This window comes from Rana temporaria, chromosome 1 (genome assembly GCF_905171775.1).
Source record: "Rana temporaria chromosome 1, aRanTem1.1, whole genome shotgun sequence".
Taxonomy (NCBI): domain Eukaryota; kingdom Metazoa; phylum Chordata; class Amphibia; order Anura; family Ranidae; genus Rana; species Rana temporaria.
Genome location: NC_053489.1, coordinates 24159437 through 24170416, shown reverse-complemented (window position 1 = coordinate 24170416; position 10980 = coordinate 24159437). Strand labels below are relative to the sequence as shown.

The following is a 10980-nucleotide window of genomic DNA, read 5'->3' as shown; positions in this document are numbered from 1 at the left end:
TCCGCAGCCAGCTGGCTCTGCTCCATGCAGGGTTAATGAGCGCGCTGTTGGGGTGTCCTCCCCCCCCCCAGTGTGAACGGGGCACATATAAAGGAAACTACACCGCAGGCACCCCTCCTTCACACACACACCCCTCCGAATTAAAAAGAAGAAAAAAAAACGAAGAATGTTAAAATATGAAAAATTTTGGCAAGCCAATTTTGCAAGAGAATAAATTCTCAGAATTGTGCTCCACAATTTGATGTCGGTGAGATCCCGGCCTGGAGGTGTCAGATAATGGCCGGCAGAGCAGGAACCAGTCCAACCTGGTGCATTGTGTACACCGCGACTCCCGTGTCACCAAGGAGAGAACCAAACCGACCAGATGGTCGCCTTTTCACTGCCAAGCCGGCTCTGCTCCAGGAAGGGTTAATGAGCGTGTGTTGTCGGGGGTGTCCCCCCCCCCCTGGAGTCACCTGTCCCCAGGTGTAATCTAATACCTGCTGGAGGACAGAGTCCAAAGGGCGCCTTCCTGTGTTTATTCAGTCCTACCCTGCACCATCGCCAGGCTGTCACCGAGCTCCTACCGCAGGGACTGACACCGACCCTCCATCCCAAATCCTGACACCTTATTGGACGCTTCTACCCCCAAATCCTGGTACTTCTTTGGACTCTTCTACCCCCAAATCCTGACACCTTATTGGACTCTTCTACCCCCAAATCCTGGCACCCTACGGAGCCCCCCTATATAGAAACTGACACCCTATAGAGGAGTATACACTTTGGGACCCCGCTGACCACCTTCTGTTGTGCCGCACAACTCGCCGGCTGACCGCCACTTATGATTGGATAAGAGGCCTTGTGAAAACAAAAAAGGACCGCCGCTTACAGGTGAGCCCCCCCCCCCCCCCCCCCCCCCTGTATTGCAAAGGTTTTACGTTTTTTGGTGCCGGGCAATATTTATTTTTTATTAGGCGTTATAGGATTTAAAAAAATTACTGACATTGCTTTTTTGTTTTTTTACTTTTTAAAAAAAATTATTTTACTATTTGTATTATTATCATTATTTTATTATTACTAAAATTATATATTTTTTTTATTTATTTAGGCGCTACAGGATTTTAAAAAATGTCAGACATTGCTTTTTTTTCTTGTTACTATTTTTTACTTTTATTTTTACAATTTTTTTACTATTTTTATAATATAATAGTACTTTTTACTATTTTTTTATTATTATTTTACTATTATTAAACTATATATTTTTTTTATTATGTGGCTCTGCAGGATTTAAAAAAATGGCTGACATTCCTTTTATTTTTTTTTAAATGTTTACTATTTGTATAGTATAGTAGTATTTTTTTTTCTATTTGTATAGTAGTCTTTTTTACTATTATTATTATTATTATTATTATTATTATTATTATTATTATTATTTTATTATTATAAAAATTATGATTTTTTTTATAATTTAGGCACTACAGGATTTAAAAAAATGTCAAATTAAAACTATTTTTTACTTTTATTTTTACAATTGTTTGCATTTTTTTTTATAATAGTGTTATTTACTATTGTATTATTATTTTATTATTAAAATTATGATTTTTTTTTTATTTAATTAGGTGTTACAGGATTTTTAAAAATGTCTGACATTGTTTTTTTTTCTCGTTACTATTTTATACTTTTATTTTTACTATTTTTTTACTATTTTTATAATATAATAGTATTTTTACTATTTTTTTTAATTATTATTTGGCGCTACAGGATTTTTATAAAAAAAATGTCTGACAGTGCTTTTGTTATATATTTTTTTACTATTTGTAAAGTGTAGTAGTCTTTTATTACTATTATTATTAAAATTAAGATTTTTTTTTATAATTTAGGCACTACAGGATTTTAAAAAATGTCTAAAACTAAAACTATTTTTTACTTTTATTTTTACAATTTTTTGCATTTTTTTTAGTATAATGGTTCTATTTACTATTGTATTATTATTATTATTATTATTATTTGGCGCTACAGGATTTTAAAAAAAAATGTCTGACAGTGCTTTTTTTATATATTTTTTTTTACTATTTGTATAGTATTGTAGTATTTTTTACTATTTTTACTATTTGCTTTTTTTTTTTTTTTTACAAATCTTTCTTTTATTTTAGTATTTTTTATATATTTTTTTTTTGTATAATAGTATTATTTACTATTATTATTATTATTATTATTACAATTATTATTTTTTTATTATTTATTTAGGCGCTACAGGATTTAAAAAAAAATGTCTGACATTGCTTTTTTTCTTTTTTGCTACTTTTTTTTACCCATTTTAAATACCATGTAGAGTTGGAAGTGCCCGTGTTTTTTTATGGACAGCAGGCTGTTGCTGAGATTGTGATTCCCAATTCCCATGAATTTTCTTTTCTGTCTATGTGCCCTTAGAAAGTTTTTTCTTCACTTCCTGTCTTGATACATAACAGGATGTAAGAAAACCTACCACCTGTCACCTTAATGTGTTCCCATTGGAGGATTTCCCCTCTATTCATCCATGTACAGCACCCTGCTCACCCCTCCCTACCTGCCATGATCTACCTGTATTGCATAGAGAAGTACATAGGCCCTGTGATGACATCATTGGGCCGAAAATTAGCAATGTAATAAAATGGAAAGATTTTATAAAAATAAAAAACATTATCATATTGGTGATGGGAAAGGGGGAACCAATGAAGGATTTGAGTTCTTTCTTCAAAGTTAATCGAAGAAGAAAAATGGAAATGTAGACCTGTTTAGAAAATTCATGTCTGTTATCTATTTTTAAAGAAAAAAAAAAACTCAAATAGAATTGATCAAATAACCTGAGATGGGTAATTATTGCTTATTTATGACTTAATAATGACATATTTATGAAGTAATATTCACCATTATTAATGTAATATTTTATTTAATAATAATTATTATTTTTATCTGTTATTTATTATGAATTTGTATTTATTATTAATATGTATTATCCATTCATTATTTTCTAGTTATTATTATCATTAATATTATGTATTAATTATAGATAATCATAGATATGTATTATCTATTAATTATTCACTATTACTTATTATCTATTTATTATTAATATGTATTATTTATTATTATCTATAATTAATATGTATTATCTATTAATTATTCATTATTACTTATCAATTTATTATTCATATGTATTATGTATTATTACTTATTATTATCTATAATTAATGTGTTTTATCTATTATTTATTATTACTTATTATTATCTATGTATTATGATAAAATGTATTATCAATTTATTATTGTCTATTTTTTATCATTAATATTATTATTAATTATTCATTATTAATATGTATTATTATTATTATTATTATTATTATTATTATTATTATTATCATCTATAATTTATATGTATTATCTAGTAATTATTTATTATTACTTATTATTATCTATGTATTATGATAAAAAAAAGACAATAATAAATTGATAATACATTTTATCATAATACATAGATAATAATAAGTAATAATAAATAATAGATAATACATATTAATTATAGATAATAATAAGTAATAATACATAATACATATGAATAATAAATAGATAAGTAATAATGAATAATGAATAGATAATACATATAAATTATAGATAATAATAATAATAATAATAATAATAATAATATATAATACATATTAATAATGTATAATTAATAATAATATTAATGATAAAAAATAGACAATAATAAATTCATAATACATTTTACCATAATACATAGATAATAATACGTAATAATAAATAATAGATAATACATATTAATTATAGATAATAATACGTAATAATACATAATACATATGAATAATAAATAGATAAGTAATAATGAATAATTAATAGATAATACATATAAATTATAGATAATAATAATAATAATAATAATAATAATATATAATATATAATACATATTAATAATGAATAATTAATTATAATATTAATGATAAAAAATAGACAATAATACATTGATAATAAATTTTATCATTAATATTATTATTAATTATTCATTATTAATATGTATTATATATTATTATTATCTATAATTTATATGTATTATCTAGTAATTACTAATTATTCATTATTATTATCTATTTATTATTAATATGTATTATCTATTTACGGTATTATTGTGTATTCTCTTTTTATCATTATTATTATTATTATTATTATTATTATTATTAATATTTATTTAATATTATTATAATAATAATTATTATTATTATTTATTCAATATTAATATTATTATTAATTCATTATTACTTATTATTTTATAATAATATTAATTCATCATTACCTATTTAGCTACATTTTACTTGCAAAATCTTTTCTCATTGTCCGATGTTCACCATCCTTTAACAATTCACCGCTAAACCTTCCATTGTAAACTTTCTATTAATTTTATTATTTGCCCTCATTTGGTTCGTTAAACAAAACAAAAAAAAAACATTGAAAGCGTTTTATTAAATCTGCCGGAAAAAAAAAAAGTACCTGATGATCTCACCAGAATTTCAGTGCCCTGTTCTGCTCTGTGGACTACAGGACACTTCCCCTTCTATGTTACAGGGATGAGGAGAGAGTGTAGTCTCCCTGTGCTAGGGTGACATTCAGTGGCGGCCCCGCCCATAAGGGGAGTAGGGGTGCCGCCCCCCTATCCATGTGCCCGGCCCCCTATTTTACATGCAGGACGCCGGACGCATGGATTTCAAGGGGGCTTTTTTTTTTTTGGAAGCAGATGATTTGAGCCTGAGACTCTAATTGGCCTAAAAAAAGGGCGGGCTGGGGGCGCAGAGCTCTGTGCCCTGAGACCACCCAGTTGTGTGACAATAGCGAATTCATATTGGCTATTATTTTTCCTGATCCTCCTCCTGGCCAATCAGGAAGCGTGTCTTAAGACCCGATTGACCGAGAGGAGAAGTGACCGTATTGGCCACCGAAGAGAAACCCTCCCAGGAGGAGGAGATGCAGGGGAAGCCATCAAGGAGGAGGAGAGGCAGGGTAAGCTGGCAAGAAGGAGATGCAGGAAGGGGCCCCAAAGCCCGCAACCTAGAAAGGGTTAGCTCAGGGCTGGTGGGCAGATGAGCGTGCAACGGGGGGGGGGGGGGGGGGGTTGGTAAGTGGCTGCCGCCCCCTAAAAAATGGAGCACCAGCCACCACTGGTGATATTGTTGCTCCTCCAGAGATAAATACGTGTTTGGATGTGTACTGAGGAGCACTTAGTACAAATGTTCAGATTAATTCAAAGTTATTTTTGAAACATGTATTGGTTAAGAGCAATAGACACCACTGACGCGTTTCGTATTAAAGCTTCCACCTTCTTCAGGGCTCAAGCAATGGCTGTCAATGAAATCACTAAGGCTTGATAAACACGAACATCTCCTAATGACACTTATCACCCAGCCAGCCTTTCTTGGTGCCAATAGGAGACGCTAGTGCGGGGGTCTCAAACTGGTGGCCCTCCAGCTGTTGCGAAACTACAAGTCCCATGAGGCATTGCAAGGCTGACAGTTACAAGCACAGGCAGAGTCATGATGGGACTTGTAGTTTTGCAACCGCTAGAGGCCCACCAGTGTTTATCAAGCCTTAGTTTCATAGGCGCTCAACCTGTGGCCCTCCAGCTGTTGCAGAACTAACAAACCCCATGAGGCTTCAGAAGGCTGACCGTTACAAGCATGACTCCCAAAGGCAGAGGCATGATGGGACTTGTAGTTCCGCAACAGCCGGAGGGCCACAGGTTGAGCACCCATTAGATACTCAATTGATGTCATTAAGATCCATTGCTTGAGCCCTGAAGGAGGGGGACGCTTTAATACGAAACACGTTGATTGTACTTGAGGTTCTTGACCAGTAATGTTCCTCAATACACACCCAAGAGCTGATGACCCATTGAAGTGATTCCTATGATAGGAGCGGTAGTGGCCTAAGACCAGAAGCAGGTCCACCCATGCAGTACATTTGTTGTGTCCTAGAAGGAAGCCGCACTCCTATGTAGATGCATTACAACCAATTGTTCTGGAGATATCATTTTTATTTAGTTATATATATATTTTTTATTATTGCATTTAAGTGTTAATTTTTTTCTATTACAATGAATTATTACATTCCTTGTAATAGGAATAAAAGTGATCCAATTTTTTTTTAAAAGACAGTGTAAAAAATTAAGATAAAAAAAATAAAAATAATAATGCATTTTAGTGTAAATGTGAGAGCTGACGTCTTTTTCACTCCATATCTCATATTTAAAGCGGAGTTCCGGCCACAATTTCACTTTTTAAATATACATACCCCTGTAATACACAAGCTTAATGTATTCTAGTAAAGTTAGTCTGTAAACTAAGGTCTGTTTTGTTGGGTTGTTACAGCATTTAGACACTTTATAAAATAGAAATTGACTGGGGCCATCTCAAGTGTGGGCATCATGAAGCCAGACTGTATGACTTCCTGGATTTCAGCCTTGCAGATCTCGCTCATGCTCAGTGCTGCACAAGCAGTGTAATAGGTTTCAGATCAGGTTTCAGCACCTGTACTGTCCAAGTCACATGATTCTTCGAGACTGGGGAGTGCACAGACTCCTGGAAAGTTACACCCACTACATTCCCAGGAGTCTGTGCGGTGTAGGTTAGGAAGCATTAAGCACCTAGGTGCAGGAAGTGGGAAGATTAACTATTCTGCCTAGCAACAACACTTTGAAGGCATCTAAAAAAAAAATCTGTCATTGGCGGGCGGCAAGTGGTTAAAGATGTCCTGTCATGCTTTTTTTTATTATTATAAGGGATGCTTACATTCCTTGTAATAGGAATAAAAGTGACCCAATTATATATTTATTTTTTAAGACCGTGTAAAAAAAAAAAGTTAAATAAATAAGAAAAAAAAGATAAAATAAAAAAAATACTTTCTTTTTTTTATTGCAAGACCGTGTAAAAAATAAAGATAAAATAAAAAAATGTATTTTGGTGTAAATGTGAGAGATGACGTCTTTTTCACTCCATATCTCATATTTAAGAGGACCTGTCATTTTACATATTACAAGGGATGTTTTCATTTCTTGTTGTAGGAATAAAAGTGACCAATTTTTTTATTTATTTTTTGAAGACAGTGTAAAAAAAAAAAGTAAACTAAATAATAAAAAAAGATAAAATAATAAATATATATATATATAATATATTTTTTTATTATTGCATTTTAGTGTAAATATGAGATCTGAGGTCCTTTTGACCCCCAGATCTCACATTAAAGAGGTCCTGTCATGCTTTTTTTTTAATTATAAGGGATGTTTGCATTCCTTGTAATAGGAATAACAGTGACACATTTTTTTTTAAAGACAGTGTAAAAAAAAAAAGTTAAATAAATAAGAAAAAAAAAGATAAAATAAAAAAAATACTTTTTTTTTTTTATTGCATTTGACCCCAGATCTCACATTAAAGAGGTCCTGTCATGCTTTTTTTTTTTTAATTATAAGGGATGTTTACATTCCTTGTAATAGGAATAACAGTGACACATTTTTTTTTAAAGACAGTGTAAAAAAAAAGTTAAATAAATGATAAAAAAAAGATAAACAAAAATGTTTTTTGTTTTTTTTTAATTATTGCATTTAAGTGTAAATATGAGTTCTGAGGTCTTTTTGAACCCAGATCTCACATTATAGAGGTCCTGTCATGTTTTTTTTCTATTACAAGGAATGTTTACATTCCTTGTTATAGGAATAAAAGTGATCCAATTTATTTTATAAAAAAGACAGTGTAAAAAAAAAAAAAGTAAAATAAATAAGAAAAAAAAAAGATGATGCTTTTTTTTCTATTACAAGGGATGTTTACTTTTTTTTTATTTTTTAAAGGACAGTGTAAAAATAAAAAGTCAAATAAATAAGACACTTTTTTTAAAGCGCCCGTCCCGCCGAGCTCGTGCAAACGCATAAGTAAGTCGCGCCCCCCGCATATGAAAACGGTGTTCAAACCACACATGTGAGGTATCGCCGCGATCGTTAACGCGAGAGCAATAATTCTATCCCCAGACCTCCTCTGTAACTCAAAACTGGCAACCTGTAAAAATGTTTAAAACATCGCCTATAGAGATGTGCTGTAGACTGTCCTGAGCTGTGGTGGAAAGGGAAGGCGTATTTTATTGGATAATGAAATATAATAATTGCCGCACATGTGCAGACGAGTCGCCAGTCTGCCAGCGGCTGGCAATCCTCAGCAGGATGTCTGGAGCGTTCATTATCCCAATGTATTACATTGTATTTTCCATGAGGATCTCCAGTGGAGAGTGGCTGGGTGTGGATTTCATGACATTACGGCTACTTTCACACCGAGGCGTCGGCGGTAAAGCCTTGCTATTTTTAGCGGCGCTTTAACGTTTTTTTTTTTTTGCAGTGCTTTTCAGCCGCTAGCGGGGTCGCTTTTAACCCCCCAGCTAGAGGACGAAGAAGGGTTAAAAATCGCCCGCCAGGCGGTTCAGCGGCGCTGCCCATTGATATACAGCGCCGCAAAGATGCGGCTTGCGGGACTTTTTTTTTTACCGTCCGGCCAGCGCACAGCTCCAGAGGAGAGGCGCTTTACAAGCGCTATGCAGAATAGCTCAAGCTCTGTCAGATTGGATGGAGAGCGTCTGTGATCAGCAATTTTCAAGTCACAGATTCTCAATGGGATTTAGGTCTGGACTGTGACTAGGTCATTCTAACACATGAATAATATGCTTTGATCTAAACCATTCCATTGTAGCTCTGCCTGTATGTTTCGGGTCGTTGTCCTGCTGGAATGTGAACCTTCTCCCCAGTCTCAAGTCTCTTGCAGACTCTAACGGGTTTTCTTCTAAGATTGTCCTGTACTTGTCTCCCACTACATGATGCTGCCACCACCATGTTTCACGGTTGGGATGATGTGTTCAGGATGATGTGCAGTGTTAGTTTTCCCCCCACACATAGCATTTTGCTTTTAGACCAAAAATGTTGGTCTCATCTGACCAGAGCACCTTCTTCCACATGTTTTCTGTGTCCCCCACATGGCTTAACCACTTGAGACCCGCGCTATTGACAAAAGACGTCAACAGCGCGGCTCTCAAGTGCCAACTGGACGTCTTTGGACGTCATTTAAAAGCATTACCCGCGCGCGCCACTGGGGGGCGCGCAGCGGGTAAACACTGTCCCGGCGCATCGCTCGGGAGCCGATGCGAGTACCTGGCGGCCGCGATGTCCGCCGGGTACACGCGATCGTCGGTAAGACAGCAGGGACGTGGAGCTCTGTGTGTAATGATGGGGTGTAAACACAGAGCTCCACGTGCTGTCAGAGGAGAGGAGACCGATCTGTGTCCCTTGTACATAGGGACACAGCATCGGTCACCTCCCCCCAGTCACCCCCCCTCCCCCCACACAGTTAGAACACACCCAGGCTACACATTTAACCCCTTCCTCACCCCCTAGTGTTAACCCCTTCCCTGCCAGTCACATTTATACAGTAATTAGTGCATTTTTATAGTACTGATCGCTGTATAAATGTGAATGGCGCCAAATTTGTGTCAAAAGTGTCCGATGTGTCCGCCATAACGTCGCAGTCCCAATAAAAATCACAGATCGCCGCCATTACTAGTAAAAAAAAAAAATAATAAAAAAAAAATCATAATTCTGTCCCCTATTTTGTAGGCGCTATAACTTTTGCGCAAACCAGTCGCTTATTGCGATATTTTTTTTTTTTACAAAAATACGTCGAAAGACACGTATCGGCCTTAACTGAGAAAAAAAAATTTTTTTTTAAAAAAAAATTGGGATATTTATTATAGCAACAAGTAAAAAATATATATATTTGTCGCTCTTTTTTTGTTTATAGCGCAAAAAATAAAAACCGTAAATACCACCAAAATAAAGCTCTATTTGTGGGGAAAAAAGGACGTCAATTTTGTTTGGGAGCCACGTCGCACGACCGCGCAAATGTCAGTTAAAGCGACGCAGTGCCGGAAGCTGAAATTTCGCCTGGGCACGAAGGGGGTTTATGTGCCCAGTAAGCAAGTGGTTAACTGCGAATGGAACTTTTTATGACTCTTTTCTCTTTCATATGACGGCCAGCAAAGTCGCGCCCCAAAGTCGCACTGAGATGCAGCCTTGAAATGGTGCGATTTCAGATGAAGTCGCGCGATTCCGAAGCCGCAGTCAATGTGAACCAAGTCTTAGAAGCGTCATCCTCCCATCACCTCCATAGCACAGTACTGTGCGCACCCAGCGCTGGCACAGTGCCCTCCATAGAAGGGATACGGCGACGAGCTGCCACTCTCTGGTGTCATGGACACTCTCACATCCTCCCATAGAAAGTAACAGTCATGGAACAATTGGCACTTCCTCCACCCCTCCCTGTCATTCCGCCACCCCGCCTACGTTCCAAGTCTGGTGCTGCCATCAACTACATCACCCCCCCTCACCCTCCCCCCTCACCCAGCACTATAAAGAGACCCTGTCACCCACTTACCAGTTGCCGATAAAAAAAACTGCGAAGTTCAAGTGATAAAAATACTTGCGGCAGTTTTTTTTTCTTGCAATGTGCCCTGACTAGATCAAAAAGAGTCATTTCCCCCCTCCCCCCTCCTTCATGACACGGCTCTGTCCTATTCCGGGTCTACTGCCTGTGCTGGCGGACAGAAGCCATAGAGGAGAGCCGATCGGGGGCTCTCCTGACGGGGGGGTCTGTGCTGATTGATTATCAGCACAGCCCCCCCCCCAAGGATGATCACCAGGGATGGCCACCAGGTACGCCAATCAGTGCCCATAAATGATGCCAATCAGTGATGCCTGCCAGTGCCTCCTTATCAGTGATGCCTATCAGTGCCCATCAGTGACACCCATAAGTAGCCATCAGTGCCACCTTTCAGTGCCCATCAGTGCCACCTATCAGTGCCCATCAGTGCCGCCTATCAGTTCCACCCATAAGTACCCATCAGTGTTGCCTTTCAGTGCCCATCAGTGTCACCT

At 35.8% G+C, this 10980-nt stretch overlaps 1 protein-coding gene across 1 annotated transcript in view; it reads left to right on the top strand.

Annotated features, from left to right (window-relative positions):
- The first annotated feature begins 514 nt into the window (after positions 1-514).
- Positions 515-10980, top strand: part of LOC120925327 (phospholipid-transporting ATPase ID-like) — a 186498-nt gene continuing 176032 nt past the window's right edge. Inside the window, exon 1 of the mRNA XM_040336013.1 lies at positions 515-870. The gene's annotated coding sequence lies outside the window, so the exon portion shown is untranslated. The remainder of the gene's footprint in view (positions 871-10980) is intronic.